This window comes from Pteropus medius, unplaced genomic scaffold (genome assembly GCF_902729225.1).
Source record: "Pteropus medius unplaced genomic scaffold, Ma_sr-lr_union100, whole genome shotgun sequence".
Classification (NCBI taxonomy): domain Eukaryota; kingdom Metazoa; phylum Chordata; class Mammalia; order Chiroptera; family Pteropodidae; genus Pteropus; species Pteropus medius.
Genome location: NW_024351730.1, coordinates 32171451 through 32197804, shown reverse-complemented (window position 1 = coordinate 32197804; position 26354 = coordinate 32171451). Strand labels below are relative to the sequence as shown.

The following is a 26354-nucleotide window of genomic DNA, read 5'->3' as shown; positions in this document are numbered from 1 at the left end:
ACTAACCTCCACCATAAATTTGCTAAACTATAAGAGATATATCCTGCTTGTAGTTGTAATGTTCAGAGACAGGATTTGTTGCTTTATATTAGTTTTCTGTGTCTGCTATAACAAATTACCACAAATTTAGAGCTTAAAACAACATACACTTATTTTCTCACAGTTTCTATGGATTAGGAGTTTAGGCACAATTTAGCTAGGTTCTTTGCTCAGGATTTCACAAGATTGCAATGAAAGTGCCAGCTAATATATGTGGGATATAAACCTAAAAGCAACAAATGAACAGGACAAACAGAGACTCATGGGCATGGACAATGGACTAGAGGTTACCAGAGGGTAGAGGGGAAGGGGAGAGGGGAGGTAGATGGGGGAAAAAATTTAAATCGTTTCTCCAATTAAAAAAATACATAAACATTAAAAAACAAACAAACAAACAGAAAAACCAAAGTGCCAGCTAAGCTGAATTTGATGAGTCTAAAGAGGTGTCAATTTTCAGCTTTTTACTTGTTAGGAAGGACTCCTGACCTCTAAGCTGCCTGGCTGGAAACCAGAAGTCTGCTCAGTGGCATTGTTTTTAATGTGAAAAAAAAGGAAACATCCTAAATATCTGTCATTAGTAAGAGGACTAATTAAATGGTGATATGTTTATATGATGGACTACTGTGATGCAGTTGAATATATTGGGTTTATATAATTTAAAGTGGCTATATCATAAACACATAGAGTCAAAAAAACAGATGCAGAATGATACATAGAAACAATTCTACATATTGCTTATGGATGCATAGTATATGATAAAGGTACAATAACATAACAGAAAGGTACATATCATATTCAGGATAATAATTCTTCTGTACATGTAAGTAGGAATTGAATCAGTAAGGATTAAAATGTTCTTCATTTATGTGTATAATTGATTTCTAAAAAGAACAAAAGATTTAAAGCAAATGAACAAAATATTAACACCCATTTATTATGTGTGACCTTAGGGAAGCTAATTAACCTTTAAGTGTTTTGTTTTTCTTTATATTTTTATCATAAAAATTTTAAATATATTAGAAATATATATAAATTAATTTTACCTCCACTACTGCAAGATAAGTTGTTATTACTTATCTTGCTATTACCTGTTTGATTTTTGTCTCCATACATTAATAACTCACAAGAAGACCTCCTTTTGTGTTGTTAGATTTAAAGAAAAATCTTTTCAAGCTCCAAGTGGAATTTACTACTCTTTCTGTTTATTAACAGAATACCAGAAAACAGCAGGAAGGCCTCAATAGAGACTATCGTGGGAACCAGAATGCTCCTTAAATATGCTGCTTGTATGTCTTCTCTTCGGTTTCTTCTTTGTGCTGTAGTATGGATGGTGTCTCCGATCTGACTGACACCTTAGTCTTTGTTTTCTAAATCACTGGTCTTTTGGGCATATCAGATTGCTGTGACCTTGCTTGAGATTGCTTTAAAAAATACAGTGCTTTTGAATGACTTGGAAAATACCTCTGTTTAGGAAAAATGCCTGTAGTTCTGTGCTCTGGTTGTCAGCAAGACTGAGACTATTTAAAAAAAAAAAAAAAGATAGAGAAGATAAAGTCCTCTGGGCAACATTTTTCTAGCTTTCAGTGAAAAGAAATCTACAGAACCATATGAGCTGTGAAAGCTGCAGTTCGAAGCCTGAAATTTCTGTTGAGAAATAATAACATATCTTTGGGACATGAGCTTTGTGGCTAAAGGTTCATATGATTCTGTAACTATGTAATGCAAAAGTAGGTCTCTTTGACCTAAACTGAGGGAAACTATTGAAGCATGAGTTCCTCTGTGGACTCAGTGCTTGTAGCAAAATAAGAATAACTGCGCTGCAGTTCCAGTGCAGGCTTTACGATGAATTAAAACATCGCCCTCTAGGTCAGATCTTCTCTCTGACTAAACGAAAAAGCCTAGAGAGTCCCAGGTTTACTTTGTAGAGCACACAGACAAGTATACACACACTCATGGCGTATCTATGCAAATATGCACACACAAATACACTCTGTCTCCTTTTGCTGGCATTGCTGAAGAAATGATGTTTTCTCTATACAAATGAAACTTACTCAACTAAACAGAATAGTTTAATATTTAATATGAATCTGCCTTCTTTAATAAGTGTACCAAATACATTGTAACTTTTTCTTGATGATTCATCCATCACTATTAATAATTAAATATGTTTTTATTTCTCTGTAATGCTTTGCTTTTATTCCTTCCACCTTTCCCATTCTGCAATACTCATTGAGAAAATCGGAAATGCAAAGAGAAAAACACCAGTTCTTACACTTATCCACAGATAAACAATGCTAACTCTTTGTGTAAGTATTTTCAAACAGACACTCAAGTGCACACACATTTTTAAACAAATGGTGGTGAGGTGAGAGGGTGACTTTAAAGTTGTGTCAAGAGAGAATTTTTAGGGTGAGGAAACTGATAAATAGTGACTGTGGCTATATGACTGTGCATTTGCCAAAACTCATGCTACTGTCTATCAAAAAAAGTTATTTTTACTGTATGTAATTTTAAAAGTAAATAAAAATTAAAAAATTAAAAATTAAAATAACTATTTTAATAGGAAAAAAATAACTTTGCTGAAGCATCTGTAGTGACAAGAATGTGCATGTCGTGCTTCAACTACAGGGAGTGTGACTGACCAAAAAGCCTAGCTGCTGTCCTTTGCTGCATTTAACAGTGTCTGAGCATGGCAGGGACACTAAGGCACTTCCATTCCTGGGGGCCATGAGATTCCTCGATGGACTTGTTAAATCTTCCGTAGACTATATTGCAGTGTAGGACACTTCCACTCAACCTTCCTTTCCTCCTTCATGCAAGTCAGACTTTCATGGTGGATATGACTCTGCCAGCTCCTTACTAGCTCCTTACTTGGTTTCTCACACGGGCATTCCCCTGAGTAAAATCCTTACATGTTAAATCTTTTCTTTGCAGCTGCTTGTTGTAGGACTCGAACTAATACAACTTCCAATTTTGTACTCTATATTATGATCCCCACAGAGAGAAAATATATAATCACATTTAAAAAATCTTTATATTTTTCTTTATGTATGTTGTATGTCAATATATACATCTTTTACAAAAATATTTATTGAAGTACAATATACATAAAAAATATACATAAGTGTACAGTTCTATGAATTTCCACAAAGTGGAAGTGTCACCCAGATCAAGAATAAGAACATCGCTAGTCATTCAGGAGCCTCCCACCCCAAATTAAGCCCTCTCTCAGTGACTTACTCCTTCTCAAGGCAATCAGTGGCCTGAATTCCTAACACCATAGAACTGTTTGCCAATTTATGAATTTTATGTAAGTAGTATCACCCAGCACATACTTTTATTTTGGTCTGGCTTCTTTCAATTATCATTATATTTGTGAGAATCATGATGATATATTTAGCAACAGTTTATTCCTTTTTATTGTTGTGGAATATTCCACTAAATGAATATATCACACTTTATCCGTTCTACTATTAATGGACATCAGTGTTTTTTTACTTATGTGCTTTTACAAATAATGTAATGAGCACACTTGTATTCTGATGTACATAGAGGCATTACTATTTGGTGTATCTTTAGAATTGTGAGATCATAAGTTATGTATATGGTCAGAGTAAGAAGATATTACCAAATAATTTTTCAAAGTGGTTACACTCCCACTAGCTGTGTATAAGCATTGCCTCTCTTCTACAATCTCTTTATCACTAATGCTTGATATAAAATTGACGAGGACACAATAGTAACGGAAAATTACAGGCCAATCTCTCATAGAGAAAGATGCAACAAATCTTAAATAAGTTACTAGCAAACAGAATCTAGGAACCTGAAAAATTATGTTATATTATAATCCAATTTGATTTATTCCAAGAATGCAAGGTGAGTTTAGCATTTGAAATATTGATCGATGTAATTCTCTACAATAATAGAATAAAAGAGAAAATAACACAATTATCTAAATGGAAGGAAAAGGCATCTGATAAAATTTAACACCGAACCATGGTAAAAAACAACAACAAAAAAACCCAAAACCAAAATTAACCTACCAAACAAAAACTCTCAGCAAACTGAAGAGAAGGGAACTTTCTTAATTTAAAAAAACCTGTGGCAAACATCATTTGTAATGGTGAAATATTGAAACCATATTCGCTGGTATGAGGAAAAAGATAAGATGTTCTCTAGCACTACTTTCTTTCTTTCTTTCTTTCTTTCTCTCTCTCTCTCTCTCTCTCTCTCTCTCTCTCTCTCTTTCTTTCTTTCTTCCTTCCTCTCCCTCCCTCCCTCCCTCCCTCCTCCCCTCCCTCCCTCCCCTCCCCTCCCCTCCCTCCCTCCCTTCCCTTCTTTTCTTCCTTTCTTTTCTTTCTTTTATGTGAGGTCCTAGCTAGGGTAGTAAGACAAGTAAAAAAAAGGTATAAGTAAGTGGGAAGGGAGAAGTAAAACAATCATTATGCACAGAGGACATGATTGGATTCACGAAACCCAAAATGCTGCAGATAAATTTTATAATTAAATAAATTTACCTAAGTTGTTGGATACAAAGTTAATATATAAAAATAAATTTTATTTATACATACCAGCAGCAAAACTGTTGTAAAATAAAAGTTGTAAAACAATTTAAAATAGCATTGGAAAAAGCTACATTAGTGCTTGCACAAAATGATCAGAGACTGCTATGCTTTTGGTGTCCTCAAAGTTTTGATAGTTTTCTTATCTCTTAAATCAGTGGGCTGTCAGCTGCCACTCCTGTTGTTATCTCTATACTTACTTCCAACTGCAACTTTTAGTAATTTTTTTCCTTGGATGTGCTATGAAGAAAATAGAAACATTAATTGAGTAAAAATTATCTTAATAAAACTAAAAGGGCTTTTAGCACCTAGATTTGTGACTTTCATTTTGGCCACTTAGGAGTTACTCAGAGTCCTTTATAATTATATCCGAGTCTAGTTGTACTCAAAGTGATTGAGATTGCCGAAGTACGAACTCCAGGGAGGAGGAGAATTTTTCTGTATCTTTATCTTTTTAGATAGTAGAACATACTGATGAATTTTCCCAGTTCCTTACTCGAATAGGACATTTCTTAAAGTTTTCTATGAGAATATTTCATCTTTAAAAGTAAAGAAAAAAGAAAGTTGGTGTCAGCTTCTGTACAGGAATTTTAAGTAAAACATTACGATTATCTCCCTTAGAACAAAAATTTGTTATAAATCTTATCACTAAGTTTGAGGTTAGATGTTGATTTTGATATGATTTAAAATGCCAGTGACTATTAGGTAATGTTGCATGGGCTTTAAGAAGGCTTTGTTTCTAATATTAGTTGAATTTGGCTAAGCTTAATAAGTAAGATTATAGCTAAATAAGTACTATTAACCAACTAAGCCAATAATCATTAGGACTCGAGCTAATGTAGCAGATGGAACGAAGAGGACTATGAGGAGCCAGCCCTGTCTGGTTGACAGGAGCTATTGGGATTACACTTTAAAATATTTGAGTTCTAGCCATAGCCTATGGTGCTCTGGTGCCATTACAGATAGTTTCTATTCTATTATAATTTATTCACTTTCATTTAAGAAATGCTAGTGGTAGCTCCCTAAGTTGATTTCACTGCTCATTAATGTGTCATGAACTCCAATTTGAAAAACATTAATTTAAGTGACACCAAGGATCACTCTTATTCCTTAAATGCTCCCTTGAATTGGAGCCTTGGCGTTGGACCCAGCCCAGCCCAGTCATTGTCTAGTAGTTATTAATACTTCGGTTCCATTGGCCATTCATCCTGATAAAAGAAGGCCCAGACTGTGAGAATATTTTGACTCTGGACCACAGATGGGAACATGAGATGATATGTAATTAGTACTACATCTTTCTTTGTTCACAAAGCTCTATTTATCAGCCTACTTTCTACTTATAAAGTGGTTAATATAAAAAGCAGTCAATTTCATTGAAACGTATGAGTAGGCTAGAGGAAATTCTAATAAAATAACCTAGGAACAAATAAGATTCCAAACTTGATCCAGAATTTCTGCATTTGTGAAATGGGACTGAAAATCTTTACCCTATACCATTATTATGAGAATAAATAACATAGTGAATATATGTAAAATATATAGAGTCTAGGGTGAATGGTTATTTACAAAGATAGCCAAATCAATTGATCCCATCTCTATATTTATGCCTCTTAGTAACATGATTTGCCATTTCTTCCACTAAGAGATTAAATCTATTCTCCCCTATTTATCCACCCAACCAACTCCCTCTTGAGTTTGGGCGGGCTTTCAAACTCACAGTTTGACTAATAAAATGAGGTTGAAGTGCTGTTGTGGTACTTCTAAGGCATTAAGAGGCTTTTGTTCTTATCCTCTTGAAACTTTTGATTTTTGTGTGAAGAAGATTTCTTGAGAATGAGACCAGGTAGCGAGAGAGGCACAACTGAGTCAACACCAACCATTAGACATAGGAGGGAGGCCATATTAGCCTACGCAGCCCAGTTGCTATAGACTGAATGTTTGTATCTCCCCAAATTCATGTGTTAAATCATAATGCCCAATGAGATGGTATTTGGAGGCGAGGCCTTTGGGAAGTGATTAGGCCATGAGAGTGAACTCTCACGAATAGGATTGGTGCCCTTATAAAAGAGGACCCAGAGACACGGGGAGCATGGAAGAGGGAATGTAGTTAGCATTAATATGATGGCTAAGTGGAGGGCCAGGGGAGGGAGGGAGCAATGGTGGGGGGGATCATTTTATGAACATCGTAGATGTCTAACCAATGTACTGTATATTTGAAACTAATTTAAATAAATTAATTTAATCAAAAAAACAAAGAGGACCCAGAGGACCCTTGTTTCTTCTGTTATTTGAGGCCACAGTGAGAAGACAGCCCATCTATGAATTAAGTAGCGGGCTCTTACCAGACACTTTATCTGCTGGCACCTTAATCTTGGACTTCCATCCTCCAGAACTGTGAGAAATACTGTTTGTTGTTCAAGTCACCAGCCTATGGAATTTCGCTATAGCAGCTCAAATGGACTAAGATACCAGTCAAGCCTATATACTGCTGTAGCTATAGAATAATTCTATGTGAGACTAACAGAAGAACAACCTACCTGAATCCAGAATAAACTGTTAACTTACAGAATCATAAACAATAACATGAATGTTATTTTAAGCTACTGATTTGGAGTAGTTTATTACGCAGAAAAAAAAAAGTGATAAATCTGACATATTATTAAGTGTTCAATAAAAGGGCGTAAACCTTTGCTTCTTGAAAGAAGGGTAAATTTAATTTCAAAGAACAGTTTCAAAGGTAATCCTTTTTTAAGGACTGAGATTTATTTCTTAGGATTAGCTGGACAACATTTTAGAATGTTATTTGGCTAATTATTGTTCTCACTTCTGTTTATCTCATTTTCAGATCACTATATATATTATTAAAATATTTAAGACAAAATTGAGTTTGTTGAAAATTTGTAAATCAGGAACTTAGCCCTTACATAGGAATAAATGTTGGGTAAATAGGATACAAATATGGCTAGTATTTAGATTTAGGTTTATATTGCACAGAGAAAAGGATCTGAGATCTGATAATTTTTTATCCCTCTCCAGGAAAAAACAATGAGATGGATAATTTCTTTTTTTGAGCCTAATAAGGGATTATGACTCTAATACGTCATAATGAACTACATTATATTTTACAAGTGCAGGTTGTTTTTTCATGAATTTGTGGAGGATAATATTAGTATTAGTTATCACTTATTGAGCATCCAATGTGTCAGGCAGATTCTAAGCATTTTATCTTCAATTTTAATCCTCAATTTCCTACTCTGTAATAGAGGGATAATAATAGTGGGTATGGGTGAGAAAACTGGGGCATCGTGACTTGGTTTTCATTCCCTAGAAGCAGAACCTAAGATGGGGTTTCTTATGTCAGTGAATATTGTGGAAGTGTTCTAGGAGAAAGCGGGTGACAGAATCAGGTTAGGAGAAGGGGAAAAAGCTAGGGAAGAAAGTGCTCTGGGACCAAATTAAATCTAACAGTCTTCTCATCACTCAATAAATGGGTTGGTGCTTTATTTCAAATGCAGAAAACACTGCATTAAAAATCCCAGATTGGCCTGGAGAGTGCTGTGCTTCTTTCTTGAAGGTAAGATGTGTGAGGCAGATAACTTGCTCTTTAATGGGCCCTTAAAATTTTTACTGGTGAGATAGGCTCTTGAGTCTTTGTAGGGATTATCTCTCATCTTCTGGAGCACGTGAGTCTTACTATGGCACCCAGAATACTTGTCACTTCTTGCTAATCAGGTCTGATTTATGTGATATCATCAGTTTACTGAATTAATGTGATGCTCTGTAGAATGTCCAGATGGCCCAGGTGCCTTCTTTATAATAGGGAGCAAGATTATAGCCTTGGGTCAAGACTGTGAATTAATATTATTGTCTGTCTCATGGAGTCCTGTCTTGGCCAGGACTCCATTTACTACCTCATCTCCATGATGGAACTTTGCACCACCAGATGTCAATGACAGTTCAGACCATATATACAACAGCTCTCAAAAGATCTGGGCATTCTCTTTGTCCAGTATATCATTTACTGAGTGAATCGCTGTAGTATCTTGGGGGTAAGGTTGGAGAATTACTACTATGTACACTTTCCAAAGTATTTCACAATCCTTCCTAATGTAGACCCAGCCTCTAATTCAGGGAGTGAGTTCTGTGTCTGAGAATTGGCTCAGGCCTGAAATAGGACAAGGAATCATGATTTTGAAAGGGCTGACTTTAGCCTTTTGCTCATCCATTCATGATTTATGTAAATTAGGATGATTATATAAATTAAGGATTATCCTTATTGGTTATTCATGTATCTTTCCTGTAGGAACTCTGTTTTATTTGCCGTATCCACTGATCCCTGAGAGTCTGGCCATTCTGTTCTTGCTGCCTATTATGGTAATTATGCCTTTTTTTTTGTCTAAAAGTTAATTACCACCACTTGGCTTGTGCGATTTAGGGATTCTGTCATTCCCACAGTAATAGTGAGTGTAGTTATGTAGCAGCATCTCCTATTATCAGCTCTAGCTTTTGGAGGGTGACCAATTCCCAATAAGCATCTTGCATACAAATCTCCCAGTTTAGAATTTGCTTTGTGAAGACCTAACCTGCAACATTGGGTCAATGCAAATTAAATAGAATTTCTTTACAGAAGGGTTTTTTAAGTGTCTTTTATGTGAGAGTAGAATGTGAATTTCCGTAAACAAAATATACAATTTTGAGTAGAAACTCTGTTTAACTATTTTGTTAGGTGACATTTACCTAAACTCCCAGACTGGCATTCAAGTGGGCCCTTAGTGTTGCCAACATTGTAGATAAAAAAAGATCTCAAAATATTATTTTAATTTTATTTACCTAATTACGAATATATTTGCATATGTTCTTAACACTTGCATTTTCTTTTCTATAAACTGTTCATTTGTTTATTTAAAAAATTGAGTTGTTAGTCTTTTAGTGACTTGTAGATGCTCTGTAGATATTGTGGGGATTAGCTCTTTGCCTAATATGATAGAAATGATTTTTTCTTGATTGTCATTTGACTTTTAAAATTGTTTAAGAGCTTTCTTTACTTTTCTCTTTTATTCTCTTTTTTCTCTTTTGCATTTCTCCTTTCCTCCCTCCTTTATTCTCTTCCTCCTTTTTTTTCCTTAACATCTTTTCTAGTCTGTCATTGTAACGACAGCCAGAAGAGTTTTTTCAGAATGATTTTATAAGGCACACATGTAAATATTTCATACTACTGCTTCAAATACTTCAAATGGGTTTTCGTTGCTCTTAGGATAAGGTACTAAATTTGTATAAAACGCTTCTCTAATTTGGGCCCTCACCTACCCTTGTAGCCCCATCTCCAGCCACTTCTTTTTTTTTCCTCTATTGTACAAGGTGCCTTTCCCCTCAGAGCATCTACACAGACTGTCACCTGTTCCTCTTCATGCCTCTGCAACATTGCCTGAATAATTTTTTTTTTCGGGTCTTACTTTAAGTAGCACTTTTGTAAGAATAATTTTTCTACCCATCAGATTAGGGTTCTCTGTTATATGCATTTATTGAATCCTGTAATAATCTTTGTAGTCCCTGATACAACTATGCTGTATACATGATTAACCATTTGTTGGTTAACTATCTGTATCTCCTACTGGGGTTTAATCTTTGTGCTGTCAGGAATTTTCTCTCTCTCGCTCTCTCTCCTTTTGCATTCCCAGCACTTAACAAAGGGCCTGGCCCATAGCAGGTGCTCAAATAATAATTGTTTAAAAAGTATTGGTTAAATGAAAGAATAATCAAGGTTTCAGAATTAGGCAGTAAAAGAATGATGAAGACTTTGGTACTGTGCTGATGAATTAATACTTTATGCTGTAGAAAATAAAGAGCCATTTAAACATTTAATAACAGAGATCAGTTCTATTCTTTCCTCTCCTTACAGAATGTTGGATTCTTAATCAATAATTATTTTTTGAGCAGTTTTTAAATATTACCAGGAATCTGTATAGGTACATAATAGGGCGTCTGAAATTTCTTAGTTAAAATGGAAAGCATTCTTTCTCCATTGGTTTTGGGAACTGAATTTAAAGGTGTATCGGCATATATCTTTCTTCTTTTATTTTAAGCAAGTAATTTTTTAAAGAGACTTACCATTTCTTTCCAATACTCTCAAAATCAAAAAATATTTCAGTGGTGTGAGCTATATCACAATATTTTATGAAAAAGTCAACATTACTATATTAGGGAATCACATATTTTAATGGTAACGATATGCTTGGTGCAACTTTTGTGAAGGAAGGAAAACACTTATGTGAGTATCAGGTCTTGAAGAAAAAAGTCTACGTGTTGTCTTACATTGTTTACTTTAGAAAATATTAGAGAATAATCTAATAATAAACATAATAACAATAATAATAACAGAATAATAATAAACACAAGATGTTTCTGTGCTTCTTTGCAGAATGGCTCAGTAATTTCTGTTTTAATAATATTAGGACTTACCTTCATTTATATAGCGCTTTTTATGTTCAAATTGCTTACCCAAAATTAAGTAATTAATCCTAATACTAAACCCTGCAAGGCAGATAAGAATTATCTTCATTTTACAGATTAAGTCAAATGGATCACATTCCAAATAATTAATGCTTTGAAATCTCCAATACCAAAAGGTCTATGTTTCTCTGGAAGCATGTGGAAATCCAAATTTACATAGTAATTATGTGTTCAATTGTGCTGAGGAAGCAAGTGGCAGGCCCAGATAATCTTTCAAAAAAAAAAAAAACACCCCAAACTGGCAATATATAAAATGGAGTAAAGCAGTTTTATTTTATTCTTGTTGAATGATAATATTGTTCTTCATGTATAGTGATTCTCTTCTCAGAAGTTTCCAAAAGCTAAAAACAAAAACAAAAAAACCCCACAAAAACCATGGTAAATGCTGTTTAATGCACTATTAAGTCCAGGGGGAAGGTGGAATTTGCATCTCGACAAATGAAAATGAAGCCAGTCTGTTTGGAGACGACAATGACGCACAGCCATTTTCTAATCATTTAGTACATAAATGCTTGTATTGGGCTGCATTCTGATTATAATGAATATATCCTCCACATGAAGAAAATTTGTGTGAGGAGAAATTGTGCTAAAAATGATGAAATATTAGTAAGAAATAATTCCTTAGCTTTATACTATGAAAGGACTCTGATAAATATGTCATTTCTATTTTTGAAAAAGCACAGCACTTTTTTTTTCATGAGAGAGAAACAAGTTGTAATTGTTAGTGGAAAAATTAAGAAAGTATACTATCTATCTATCTATCTATCTATCTATCTATCTATCATCTTCTCAATATTGTATTACATTGTGTTCAGAAGAAAGGCCATCTCCATGCAAACATAGAAGAGGAGGGTGCCTGGTTGATAATATTTCAGTACAGTGAGAACAGTTCCTTCAACACTGCCTAATATTGTGCAGAAGTGTCAGAAATATCACTATTTAGAGATTCGATGACTTCTATTTCTGATAACATGCTGTAACAGATGTCTTGAGTAAGCCTTCTTATAAAGAACATTTACAAGTCCTAGAAAAATTTTTAAAAATTAATGCTTAGATGAGCTACCAGGAAAATAGGGGAAATTATTGGAGAAATAACAAGAAGGCATGAATCAGAAAGGCAAGGGACAGAATCACTTTAATGAGCTATGAAAGGGGTATTGGAAAACAATCTTGGAATTTGTACAAGTTAGAAGGTTGGACCACAAAGCTAGATCCTCCACAACCTCAGTGGGTGGACTAGAAAAATCCTTGCTTCCTTCAAGGCGATGTAGGCATTCTTGTCTGCCTGTGCCTTGGCTCTGCGTGGAACAGGAGAAAATGTGTCTTTTGAGAAGTCTCCATGAGGTCTGACTTCACATGGATATTTTCTCCCAATTCCGTGCTATTATAGATTAAAAAACCTTTAGCTGAAAATTAGCTCTCAAGCTTTGGGTGTTTCTAGGCCCGAAGCAAAATCAAAGGTAAGTCTCTCTGGAGGAATTTATTATAAGTTCAGCCTTGATGAAATCCCACATATAAAATTCCTATGCATATGAATGGACAATAAAAATCATAAAATATATACAGAACCATGAGCAAGAACCAGGAAAAATATCAACCTACAGAATCAGACCAAAGGCTGAGTATCAAAATTTATCAGATGCCAAATATAGAATGAAAATTTAATATTTTTAAAGGAGATGCAGAATACTATCAAATTCCAGTGGTCTAGTGAATCTCTAGAAGAATCTTTAGAATTAAATACACACTAAGATGTTTTCCTGTGAAACTGCAGAATCTAAAAGACAAGTGAAGATCTTAAAAGCTGCAAGATAATTACTTAACAATTAATTTCTACATAGTAACAACAGGAACCAGAAATATTGTTAAAAGAAAACAAACAAACAAACAAAACACAAAACTTTTAAAGGGCTGAGCTAAAATTATCGTTAACTTAGAATTCCATTATTGTAAATCTCTCAAAAACAGTGCATGACAGTTGCTTGCTAGAGAACATTCTGGAAAATTTACTTCAAAAAGAAGCAAAATAATCTCAGAAGGAAGATCCGAGGTGCAGGAAAGATGAGCGAAGAAAATGGCAAACATGTAGGAAAATCTCAAAAACCATCGAGCATGTTAAGCATCAATAACAACATCTAATTTGTGGGGTAAAAAAGATGAAGATGAGTTAAAACACTACTAGAAAATAGTAGCTTTCCAAATGGGAAGGTATATGTGGCAAGAGTATTCAAAGTCCTTATAATAATCGAGAGGAGGGAAAAAAGTTATATCATCTGATATTAAGATAAATGAGTTTTTAAAAATATATTTTAGGGTAAACATTAACAGAAACAAAGTATATTTCCAACATTTTCAAGGGAGAAATATGAAAGAAGAGATTTATTTATATAAGAGTTGAACTCTTTCAGGCTGTCAATAGACACTAGGGAACTTTGTGCAATCTGTTATTCACATCTCAGAGTGAAACATTTTAGCCCTCCGTCTCTTCTGCCTTTCTTTCCCTCTCTCCTTCTCTTTCTTTTATTAATCATTCTTGGAGCATCTAATATGTAATAAGACTTAAGTAGGTGTTGTGGATTCAGAGATAAATAAGACAAAGTCCTTATTTAAAAGCAATTCAAAGACCATACGCTCTCCAGCAGCTCTGAAAGGAGTATTCTGATGAGACAAAGAAGGTATAATTTAGATCCATGGGAATATGAGTGGACCTTCAAAGAGGGAAACTAGGAGAAAGCAGAGATCAGGAGGGCACTACACACTGAAATGCCAACACAGCTCTGAGCTGCAGATTTGTAAAGGTGACAGGTAGTTTTCATGGTCTTGGAAACCATATATGATCTTTTAATACAACTTTATATTGTCTTTGAAAAATGTGATCAAGTTGAAAAAATGAAAAACTGGATACTAACTTTCTGCAGGTGTTTTTTTTTTCCTTCTCAGCATTTATAGACTACTTACCTCTGTTTTAAAGATAGGGAAAACGGGCTAAACTGGGCAAAGTGACTTGCACAAGAACTATTTGATTACAGAACATAGATGACAAGTGAACAGAAAGGGATCCATGCTTAAATAACGTTGGGATATACAGGATTAAAGAAAGTTAAGTGTGCAACTTTCCTAATGTGATTTTCAGATACCTTGTATGTCCCTAAAGGGGGCTGCAGTATGTAAAACTTCCCAAACTTGAGGAACAAGTATGTTTAACCAACATAACTTGTGAGATGCAATCCAAATGCAAATTTATTTTTGTCTCCCACCATTTCTCTAAAAATTTTTCAGGGAGATATATTTCCGTAGCCCCTAGATGAAAACTTGACAAGCCCAGATTTTCTGGTCACTTAGTAATAAAATCCTCGATTTACTTTAAGTTGGAAACAATATCTTGGGTCAGTAATTAAATCATTTTCCCTCCCCACCGCTGGCCTAGCAGCGGGAAGGCATCTTTCTCTCTAGCTGGCTGCTGTTACAAGATCTTCCCTCAGTAGGAGCAGGAGGAGGGAGAGAGGGGAAGGGGGCGGGCAGAAAGTTCTTAATTCACCTTGCCATAGCATGGCTTTATGCTTTCTCGGTTTGGCAGATGTCTGATGCTGGATCTTTCTCTTCTGGATGCCTTGGAAGCTTCTCAGAATCTTTTCTGACACAGGCAGTGATACTTTCTTTTTCCTGCTGCAGCTTCCCACTCAGCCTTGATTTTCTGGTGATCTACTACTCCATGCAGAGTCACTCTGCTGAGCCCTATCATTCTTCCAGGTTATCATCTTGCCAAGTTTAAATGGCAGCAGGCCACTTTCTTTTCAGGAGGCCTCTCATTAGGTGGTAGTCAAGCCGTCAACCGGGCTGCAGTCACCTGATGCTTTGACCAGGGCTGGAAGATATTCCAAGATGGCTTACTGATGAGATTGTTTGCATGTGTCTTCAGTTCCTCACTGGTCGTTAACAAAAATACCTCAGTTCCTTATCACGTGGGCAATCTGTAGAGTTGTTCGTGACATAGTAGTTAAGTTTCATCAGAGTCAGTGATGTAAGAGACACCAAGACAAAACAGCAGTGTCTTTCATAATTTCATCTTAGCAATGACATACTATCACTTCTGCCATATTCTGTTGGTTACATAGCCCACAAGGCTGAGAAGGCCAGGAGGTGTGGGTCATTGGGAGCCATCTGGGATGATGGCTACCACACAATCTATTGTAAGTGCACCATTCATTTTATGTACCACCAAGAAAGAAAAAGAAGTCGATGAGTATAATATGCCATTAAGTATAAGACATATCCAACCCCAGAAATGTTAAAATGTGAAGGAAATGAGTCTCGGAATTGATGAAATGCAAAATATTTCCCTTGTGGGTAAGTATATTTTAAAATCATAAAACTGATTCCTGATTACTTTCATTGAAAACTGCATCTTGGTCTAGAAAATTGCTTTGGAATTTCCTGTCTTTTGTACCTTGGGCATTTCAACTGTAGCTACCAATTTATCCCATTCTTCTCCCTACTTTCTACTTTTTTCTTGCATCATTCTCGTGTACTGATTTTCTGCCGAATGCTTTTTGGGAATATTGTTCTAGTTCGAATGCTAGTTTGTTCTCTCTGCTTGTTTCTGTGGTTTAAATCCCTTTATTATTAAATATTAACAGAGTGCCAACACTGAGCAGACCAGTGTGCAGATTACAGTAGAGTACAGATACTCTTTAAGTAGCTTTGTAATCTCATTTCATAGAGAGGATAAGTTACAGCAAACATAATGGAAATATCTACTCAACTAGATCATAGAGAACATTTTTGATTTTAAATAAACAATTTGACAAACGAATCCAAGTATTTAAATTACATCTTTGAAGGTCTGATGAACTACATAATTTTTTAAAACACACTTTTTAATACAACTTATTTAGAAGAGTTTACTTAGGTAAATTCAGATTAATAATTATTGCTGTTTTAATATCATCCTCCAATGTAACTTTAAAACTACAATAAGATTCTAACATATTTACATTGGGTATTTGTAACTATTTTTCAAATTTTAGGATGATATGTAGGAGACGGCATGTGTATAGTAGAAAGCATGAACTCTGAAGTCAGGCAAAGCTAGGTTGAATGTTGTTTCCATCAATTACTAGTGGTGTAATTGAGCACGATATAACCTCTTTGAGCTTCAGCTACCTTTTATGTAAAATAAGAATGATGTTGCCCTCTCTATTAAGAAATAGTGAAGATTAAATAAAATAGTGTATGTAGAGTCCTAGCCTATTGCCTAGCACATAATGGCCACCAACAATGGTGGTTATTATTATTATTTACCAAGAGGCAGTGCAGAAGATAATGTGTTATTCAGCTTCATGTCTGTCTGAAGCTGTGAGATCAATTTAAAGAGAAAGTATGAATTTTGGGTGTTTGGGCAGAGTTCATGGACTGCCTGTCGTTTTATTCTGAAAAGGACTTAAAAACCTAATTCATAGTAGCAGACTAATTATTTTGAATAGAAGTGCTTTAAACATCATAATAAAATTACATTTAAAGACAAGGGAATATAAATACATTACATTTAGATAAAAGGGAAATTCCAGCATTGTATTTGATAAATAGTACAGATCACATATTTGATAGTAATATAGTATACCATGAATAGAAATAATGAAAACATAGGAAATAACCGTAATTAATTTATTCCTTTATTAAACAATAGGAGGTCAAAGTAAGGGAAAGGAATAGAGAGACTTTTCGAAGCAAACATAGGAATCTTTAGCATGGCTTAGTTTAGAATGAGTATAGAAAAAATGATCTTAATTCATCTGTAACATCTATTTATTTATTTATTTTAATTTTTTACAGTTTTATTTTTTTAATTAAAAAAATTAATTAATTTATTTTTTATGGTGACATTGGTTAATGAAATTCAATATATTTCAGCTTTACACTTTAACAATAAGGCATATATATGTTTACACTGTGTTCACCTCCCATAGTTAGATTTCTTTTTGTCACCACATATTTGACCCCCTTTACCCCGTCTACTTCCCCCCTCCTCCCCACCCCTTACCACTAGTCTATAGTTCATGTCCATGAGTCTCTGTTTGTTTGTCCTGTTCATTTGTAGCTTTTAGGTTTATATCCCATGTATAAGTGATATCATGTGATTTTCAACTTTTTCAGTCTGGCTTATTTCGCTCAGCATGATTATCTCGAGGTCCATCCATGTTGTCACAAATGGCAATATTTCATCTCTTCTTATGGCTGAGTAATATTCCATCATATATATGTGCCACAGCTTCTTTAGCCAATCATCTATTGTAGGACACTTTGGTTGCTTCCGTGTCCTGGCCACTGTGAATAATGCTGCTATGAACATCGGTGTGCAAATATCTTTTTGGATATGGGTTTTCAAGTCTTTGCGGGTAAATACCCAGTAGAAGGATTGCTGGATCATATGGTAGATCAATTCTTAGTTTTTTGAGGAATCTTTATACTGTTTTCCATAGTGGCTGTACCAATTTGCAGTCCCACCAGCAGTGTATGAGGGTTCCTTTTTCTCCGCATCCTTTCCAGCATTTGTTATTCTTTGTGTGACATATATTTAAAATATAACTCTCTGTGACATCATTGTGGAAGAAATGAGTTCAAGTGGAGGAAGAAATCCATAGGTTAAGCAGAGTGCTTAAGTCATAAAACTGGATGACTTAAAGATCTTTGAAAAACTGAAATCTCCAACAGACAAAATAGATGTATTTTTATTAGTCTAGTGAAAATGCTAAAGTTTAATTTCTTTTTATTTGGAAAAAAATAAAAATATTTGGAGTCATTTTATATATAATTTAGTATTATTTTATATAAAATAAATATATATATATACTTTTTAAAATAAACTGAACTAACACATACAGCTTAGTGTTGGAAATGATAGTCATTTTGCTTTAAGACTGTCACTATATTACCTGCTGTTAAACCAACAAGCAATGTTTTGGGAAATTAAACTCTATTAGGAAAAAGAGGGGTTTCATCAGTCCTTATTCTTGTTGACCTCTTCACTGTTCTCAGTGCCTCTGTAGATTCTTTCTTTCCTTGATTTCCACTATTTAAATGCCTTTTTGCCTCTGTCCCTCCTCTATCTCCTTGCTGGTGGTACCTTTTCCTCCTGACCCTGAATGTGGGCTTAGTCCTTGACACTTTGCTGTTTTCTTACAAAAATCTTTCCTTAGGAGGTTCATTGAAATTCTCCTCAAATCTTCTTCCCTGGCCATGACAATTTCCCAGAGACTTGTTTCCCCTTCTCTATCTGCTAGTAGGACATATTTTTTATGGTCAATTATGCTTGAATCATTGAAGTCAAGTTTAGCTTTTCTTCCTTTGTCTCCATCAAATTAGTTACAAGTCCTCTTTTCTGATTTATCCTCTCAGATGAACAAGAGTCCAGAGCTCTGGACTCAGGATGGTTTCTTAGACATGAGGGTAGAATGGGCTGGTGGAGGTAGCCAAGCATAATTTAATGGGTAGCTTCCTATGGTGAAGCCCAAATTATACCAGGCAGCCAGCCCAACTAGGACTCCTTCACAAAGGTACTAGGCAGAGTGTGAGAACCTAAGTTGAGGCAAAATGATAGAAATAGGCTTGAAGTGGAAGGTGGGAAGTAAAGTCTGGTGGACTTCCATGAGCTGTCACGGGTATTTTAATAAGATATCTCCAACCTTATGAAAATCTCTTCAAGCCATTTTCTTTATATATAAGTTTTGCAGAGGGCTCCTAACTGGTTTGTGGATCTCTCAAGTCTTTACATTTTCAATACATCTTGTATGCTACTTTTAGATTACTTGCCTTAAACTAATCTCTTTACTCATATCTTTTCCATGCTGAAAATTATTTCGACTCTCTTTTTCTCGTGGAATAAAATGCTTTGCCTGGCAGTGGAAGCCTCTCACTATTAACTTATATGAGGCCCTCATTCCAGGAAAACCAGGTAACTTAGTGCTCACATTACACAACAGGGAAAGCCCCACATCATTCTCACACTATCCCTGTATTATTCACAAAAAATAACATCCACAACTTTGTGAAGATAAGCCCTTCATATTTTCTTCTTTTCTTATTTTAGTAGAAATGGAAACACTTTTTTATTATTAAATAAGCATTACACCAGAATCTGATGTGTATCAGATTAGTAATATGTAATTAGTAATATGCTAAGACACTGCAATACAAAAAAATATTTTACTCCCCCCCGACCCCCACAATGTGGCCAAACAGATATAACCTGTTACATACATGTGACAGGACAAAGGCCTCCAGATTTTCTAGGCCACATTAAAAACTATCTACATCTTTTGTAACCTATCATCGAACTGCCATAGCCATTAGCAAGGATATATACTCCCCTTGTAATTGCGATTACCAGCTTTTGTTGAGTTTTATTATGTGCCAACTACATTATGTACACTTTGTATTTAATCCTTATTTATTATTACTTACTAACATTTTATTAATAAAGGCTAAGTAAACTACCCAGACTCATTCTCCTAGTAAAACTGAGGTCTGCCTGATCCCAAAGCCCTCACTGTTTCCTTTTATGCCTTATTCCTTGTCATCTAAATCACATGGTTGATTTGTTGTTCATTGCATATACATATATATTCTGTGTACCTGCCTGGATTTTTAGCATCTGCCTAAAATTTTTTGTATATTCAGATGCTAAAGATAGTGTCACATGTGAAACAGATGCTCAGTCATTTTCTATACTGTTTTTGTTGTTGCTCCAGTATTTCAAGATTGGAAAGGCAGTCGAGAGTTGGCTATTTAAAATATTTTGTTCCACCTGATTTTTTTAAATAAAAAATATATCAAATATTTATACGATAATGAAGAGAAAAATTCTTAGAATGTCAATATCCCAGAATGCCCTGTCTCTGCAGAATTGCTGCTGTAGGTAATATACATTGTACCCTAGGCTATTTTGACTTCATTGTGATGCTAATGTATATGAAAGTACTATAGAGGAATAAAACTATTATATTCATTTTAGTTCTATGTATTTCTGAAGTGAGGGTCCTGGGAAGGAGAGAACTGACATCTACCAGTGGAAAATAATGAAGCTAATTAGAAAATAAACTTTTGTTTTCAACTTTCACTAAGTACATAAGCAAATAAAGTATGAGGAAAAGAATTAAAATTCATTAAAAAATCTCTTATGCTTTTCTTAATATGTTTTACTTCCTAATACATTTTATGTTTGCTAAGATTTTCTAATTTTCATGATCTTAACAGGCTGTTCTCATTTTAACACCCCCAAATGAGTTTCATATACCCTCCCGTGTATCATATACTCTTAAAACTTTTCACCTTTTTGTTTGTATGCCTGCCAGTGTCTGTTTTGAAATTTATCTTAGTAAGTGTTAAAGTTATCCTAATTTAAAGTACACTAAAAATAATTATGTCTTTGTTGACTTATCGAGAGTACCAATGATATTAACATATGTGATGTTTAAAATTGTGTAATATTTAGTTCATAAAAGAGAAATAAGTTATTCTAATTTCCTATACTATTCTCACAGATACACTAGGAACCATTTATGTAGCCATTTTTTCTTATTTCAATATTTAGGTCATTGGTAAGTATCAATGTAGTAAAGAAAGATATTGCTACCCCAAAGCAAACAAGAAACTTGTTAATAATGTTTATAAAGTCCCTGGCATATATTATAACTTAACAGATGGTGGCAGTGATTGCTGTAGCTGTAGTGATTGTCCTTAATAATGGCTATGGCATTTAAATGGTAGGTAAAATTGAATATATCATCAGATAAAGCCTGAGATATTTAGAAGAGTCTCTCTCACCTATGCCTTCAAATTTAACATTAGAGGATAATTCTCACGTGTTAGGCATTGCCCTCCATTTTTATCTTCTTTTAAAATGCAAGGACTCTTAGAGGTGTAATACTTTCAGAATGGTACCCACCACTTCATTCATTTAGTTAAAATTCATAAAACACCTGTTTTTATAGGTCACTTTGCTGATAGTAGCAATATGCTTGCAAACATTGGAAACGGCTCTTGCCTATTCCAATGTCAGAGCCAGATGACCAATAAATACAAAAAATAAATACACAAAATAGTTAACCAATGGGATAAAGTTATAAGAGATGTCAACAAGGTGCTGGGATAGATAATTCAGTGGGGCTAGGGAGTAGAGGGGACTACTTTAGGCAGGGAAGTTCCTTTCCAGGAAGATGGGAAATCCTGTAAAGGCTTTGAAGTTGGCCACAAAGGAGATAGTGAGGCTGGAGCACAGTGAGCATGAGGGAGGGAGGTACATGATGGGGCTGGAAAGGCAGGCAAAGCTGATCCCTTAGGGCCTTTAAGTCATGGTAAGGAATTTGGGCTTTACTCTAATGGAAAGCCACTTTTAGAGCTCACTCCGATTGTAGAGAATATTTGTGCTAGTTAGTGGTGGGCTGAAATCTACCCACAAGAATTTTCATTACCCTGCTCAGGCCTTTCCTTCCTGAGCTGTGCTCCATTTCTTGTCCTTGGTGCTTTGTATTTCCTTTGCCTAGAGCAGCCTCCTTCTCTCCTGAACCACCCATTCCCCAGCTGGCAAACTCCCACTTGCTTTTTTAGATATAAGCTCAAATGTAACCTTCTCTATTAATAGCATGGCCATATAATTATCATCCTCATGAGATATTTTGAAGGGCACTATTAAAAACCACCCTGGGAAATCTGTGAATACACTGTCCCAACCCAACAGGGATGTATGGCTATCTCTGCCCCCAATTGCTTTTCCTATATCTTCATAGCATTCTGTATTGTTTTTCCTCCTTTTGCATACAGTATACCTGATGGGTAAGGCCATGGACCCTGAAGTCAGGCCACCAGAATTCAAATCTCAGCTCTGTCCTGTACTCATTTTGAGCTGCCTGACTTAGGTCAAGAAACACAAACTCTTTAGGCATCAGTGTCCTCATTTGTGAAATATGGGTGGTCTATTTCCTTAATGACTATTTTATTGTGGAGAAAAAAATTAAATAATACATGCAGAATACTTAGTACAAAACTTGGCACATACTTAGGATTCATTAACTATTAAACTACCATTGTCTTTTTCAAATAGAAATTATGTTTATAGATCTTTCTCCCCTATTAGAGTATGGACTCTTTAGGGTAGGGACTATGTATTATTTATTCACCTTTGCATTCTTAGTTTACAGCCCAGTGCCTATTATACAATAAATTAAAAAAACAAACAAACAAACAAAAATGACTGAAAATGCAGAAAAGATGAGATACAACTTGTTTTTATTCTTTCCACTCTGCTTTTTATATATAAAGAAGAAAGTTTAAATGTATTTCTTGAGTCACAGAGAGAAAGAATCAGAATCTAGTTCTCTGGCCGTTATGCAAAGGTGTTCAATTTGATCATGGTGGAAATTAAGAGAAAGTATCTATATACCATCAGATAAATATTAAAGTAATTAGAAGAGTCTGTCTCTCGAAATCTGAAATAGTGAAAATGTTTATTAAGTTACTATATAGGAGAACTAATGTTTTTAGATAAAATTGAATAGAAATTTTGCTTAGTTCTGTTTTGCTTATAAACTTACAATTACAATCATACACAGAGCTAAAAATTAAAATAAAACTTACTATCTCAAGGATTGTTCAAAATATAATGATGATTAGGACAGGCCAACATAAATAAGTCAGAAAGGCTTATCTTGTTACACATTTCTCCTTAAATCTGAGCATATTAAAATATTTTAAAGAGAATTAATTAATTGTTTTTTTGCTATTAAACGAGAAACTAGATGTGGCTAGAACCACAGCACCATGTAATCCAGAATGATAAGAATCAGATGCTTGATATTACTGTCAGTGTACCAAGAAGCAAAACCACGATGAAATAACCCAGAAGATGCTAGAAACTCCTCTTGTACATGTACATAAATCACACAAGCGTGCGCACACACATGCACATATGTACAGACCAGATTACTTTATCCTAAAGTAGACTTTGTATACTTAAAAACTGGCTTTTTAAAGACAGTTATCTTGATTTAGTTTTTCATCAGTTTCTTAGGGCACCATCATTCCCTGCGTTTGTGGATTAATGATGGGGCGATCAACAGAAGTACTTATGGTTAATATAAAAGAGTTTTAACAACAGGAGAACTAGTTCCTCAGTAATCCAAAATAAGTGTTTAGTTTTACATCTGGTTCATTTCTGAGTGAGCTGTTGTTGGTTATTTTGTTCTATCACTTAGAAAAATGGCCTGAGAGCTGTCTTTAAAAGTACGTGAAACAGATGACAGCACTGGGCAGATATTTATTGCTCAAATATACCTGATTTATTGCCTCTCAGATGAATTACATTCCCTTAACAAACATTTATGGTATGTTTATTATAATTCTCTTTATGACCCATGTCCCTTGGTAGCCCTAAATTCCTTAGGAGAAGAAATCAGGTCTTACTCTTTGTTTATCCCAGTGGTTGGTGCAGATCTTGACACATATTTACTGACATTGAGAATATTAGTGATGGAACAAGTGAGTTAGTACAATGCTAATGAGAACATTGCATTAAAAAAATCACTCCTCAAAACTGGTAAATTTGAAATTCAAGTCAAGTAAATACAAATACCAAGCGATTACTAAAGCAACTCAACTTACCACTTATGAATACATTAAATTTTATAGAAATGAATAGATTTGAAATGTGATCTCCTCCAAATCTGATGGTATAGTCCATGTAATTTGAGTTCTACAGTGTAATTAGGTAAGATCACATTGTATGATAAATCGTTAAACATGTAATTTTTGTGATCATAAATGTGTATATTGTAGTGATTAATTGTTAAAAATGTGTGCGTAGTAATATTTTGCATATGGTATTTAATTTGCAGAATTGATGTTTCAATTCTTTTACTACCCTCAAAGAGAGAAGGAAAGTAAAATCAGTAAAACTGATAACAACACATAGAGATCTTACGAAGAAATACTTTTTCATTTAGAAAATGACATATTTTTATAGTTAGGGCTATTCTTCAAAAGCCAGCAAAAGAGACATATTTTTTAATTGATGAAAATATTCTGCCATTAGTTTTGTGATAAATGGGTTTAATTGAGCTAGTCTTTAGGAAAGATTGTTAAAAACAAAAAGAGGAGCATTTTATACTAAAATTTTTTAGTAGTCTGCAGTTGCTTATAATTTATTTTAGCTTATAATTTATTAGGTCTTCTTGATGAGTTTCAAGCTACTGCTTTGGTACTTTTCACAACAAATGATTTTGCCAGAAGCCTTTAATAATCTGTTATTTTAATTATAATCTCTCATTGTGTGAAAATAGAACACTTTCTATGACGTTGGATAAAAGTATACGAAATAATAAACTGTAGGGTTTGTCAAGAAAACACATTCTAGATGGTGATTTAGAAATGACACACACCACATGTTGAGAAAATAACTCCAGATTTAAAAAAAAACTTTTCTTTTTCTTAGCTATACACTCTCGATTTGCTGTTAAATCAAGTTATTTAACAAGTGTTTATTGATTATTGTGTGCCTTTAATGTTCACATTATTAATCATAATCTCCAACATTTATTGAGTAAGTACTGTGTGTAGATTATTGTACTAAAGGGAATTAGTAGCTTGAAATGATTAATAGTTTGTTTATTTGCAGTTCAGCCAGGCTCTTCTGTGTGTTGTTTGGGCATGATGGTTCACTGAGGTAAGCTGTAGTACGTTTAGAGCAAAAATTTGCTTCAAGGTCATCCGAATCAAGGAATTGATTGGGAATCAAGAAAAATTTCTATATTTTGTGCCAAATGTTGGGAAAGATATCTTATGTACTTTTTTCTAAAATTCATTCTACCTCTAGAATGCCTACTATGTACTATATATACATTAGCAAAGTACTATATGGGTAAAAAATTAATAGAACATAACAGCCATATACAAAATGCATTTATTGCTTATCTTCTGTTGGGATAATTCATATCCTATGGTGTGAATGATTTTATCATTTTTTCAGGAAAGTAAAAAATTTATAGGTTAGGACCCCAAACAAGAAAAGTCTTGAAAGAAGAGAAGGGGATTTGGGAGAGGTCAGTGAGTAGTGGTTTTCTGGATGGGGCAGCAGGAATGGCCTTGAACATGCCAGAAATTCAGTAGGATCTCACAAAAGATAAGTAGGTTCTTAAGGAGGATCTCCAGATTAATTTAAACAATCTCAGAAATCATCTGTGAGTGGATATTAAATGTAGTAGTACCTCAAACTACTCTTGTTCAACTCCATTGAAATTTAGTTTCTATGGTTAAGTGACTCATGCTGAAATAATTAGATCTTGGGCTAGCTTTAAATATGTTGTTCAAGGATTATTTTGAATTACAAGCAGGAAAATTGAAGAAGAGATACACTTAGGAAATGGTCTATATTTGTGGCAATTTAAGAATCTAAGTTTTAAAAATTGAATCTATACACAAGCTCCTATGGATAACCAAAACAACTTTTTTTTTTTGATAATTAAATGCAAATAAATAGCAATATCAAAAACAAAAACTCCACTACAAATTTTTTGTTATTCAAATAATATTGAAGGGTTTTATTTTTTGGGGAATTATATGAATTTTATATAACAGGCTCTCGTATTTTTAAATTTTACTTTTAAAATAACTTAAAGAAATTATGCAAATAGTACATTTATCACACAAAATTAACAGACATAAATGTACAAAAAATAGAAAATAAAAAAGCTTTAATAATTCTGTTAGTGCTTAGATAACCAGGTGATATTTTGCTGTATTTATGTATGTATTTCTATGTGTGCATACAGACATAAATAGATAATGCAGATTTTCCTCAGTTAGAAGAATGAAGAGGACAGGAATGAGTGGGCAGTATAGAGGTGGAAAGTTTATTCCAATATAACCTACCTACATGAGCAATTCCATGAAAAGTTTCTTAAGAAAGAGGTTGTTAATACAATGGGGGAAAAACAATAATTCCACTTCTCATCTCAGCCCTCTATCTTTCCCTTGGTTCTCAAGCTTCAATTTTCTAGTAATCAGAATTTGTTCCTTGAGGAGAATGCGGCTGATGACAGATTAATTAATATAGGAGACTCTCTGGACCATGGTTTAGCTGTTTTTGGACCCTCCTCTTTGTTGAATGAGAGAGGAAACCAGAATGCAATTTGGAGTTCAGTGTCATTTGAATAAGGAAGGTGTGCACTGAGGTAGCTTCATACTGTGGACCAA

General features: G+C 34.4%; 1 protein-coding gene across 5 annotated transcripts in view; it reads left to right on the top strand.

Moving 5' to 3' along the window:
- Positions 1 to 26354, top strand: part of MAPK10 (mitogen-activated protein kinase 10) — a 431719-nt gene that overhangs the window by 93996 nt on the left and 311369 nt on the right. For 2 of the 5 annotated variants that reach the window (XM_039845809.1, XM_039845810.1), the window contains exon 2: positions 8905 to 8975. The exons of the other annotated variants lie outside the window; for them this stretch is intronic. The gene's annotated coding sequence lies outside the window, so the exon portion shown is untranslated. The remainder of the gene's footprint in view (positions 1 to 8904; positions 8976 to 26354) is intronic. 5 annotated transcript variants of the gene reach the window in all.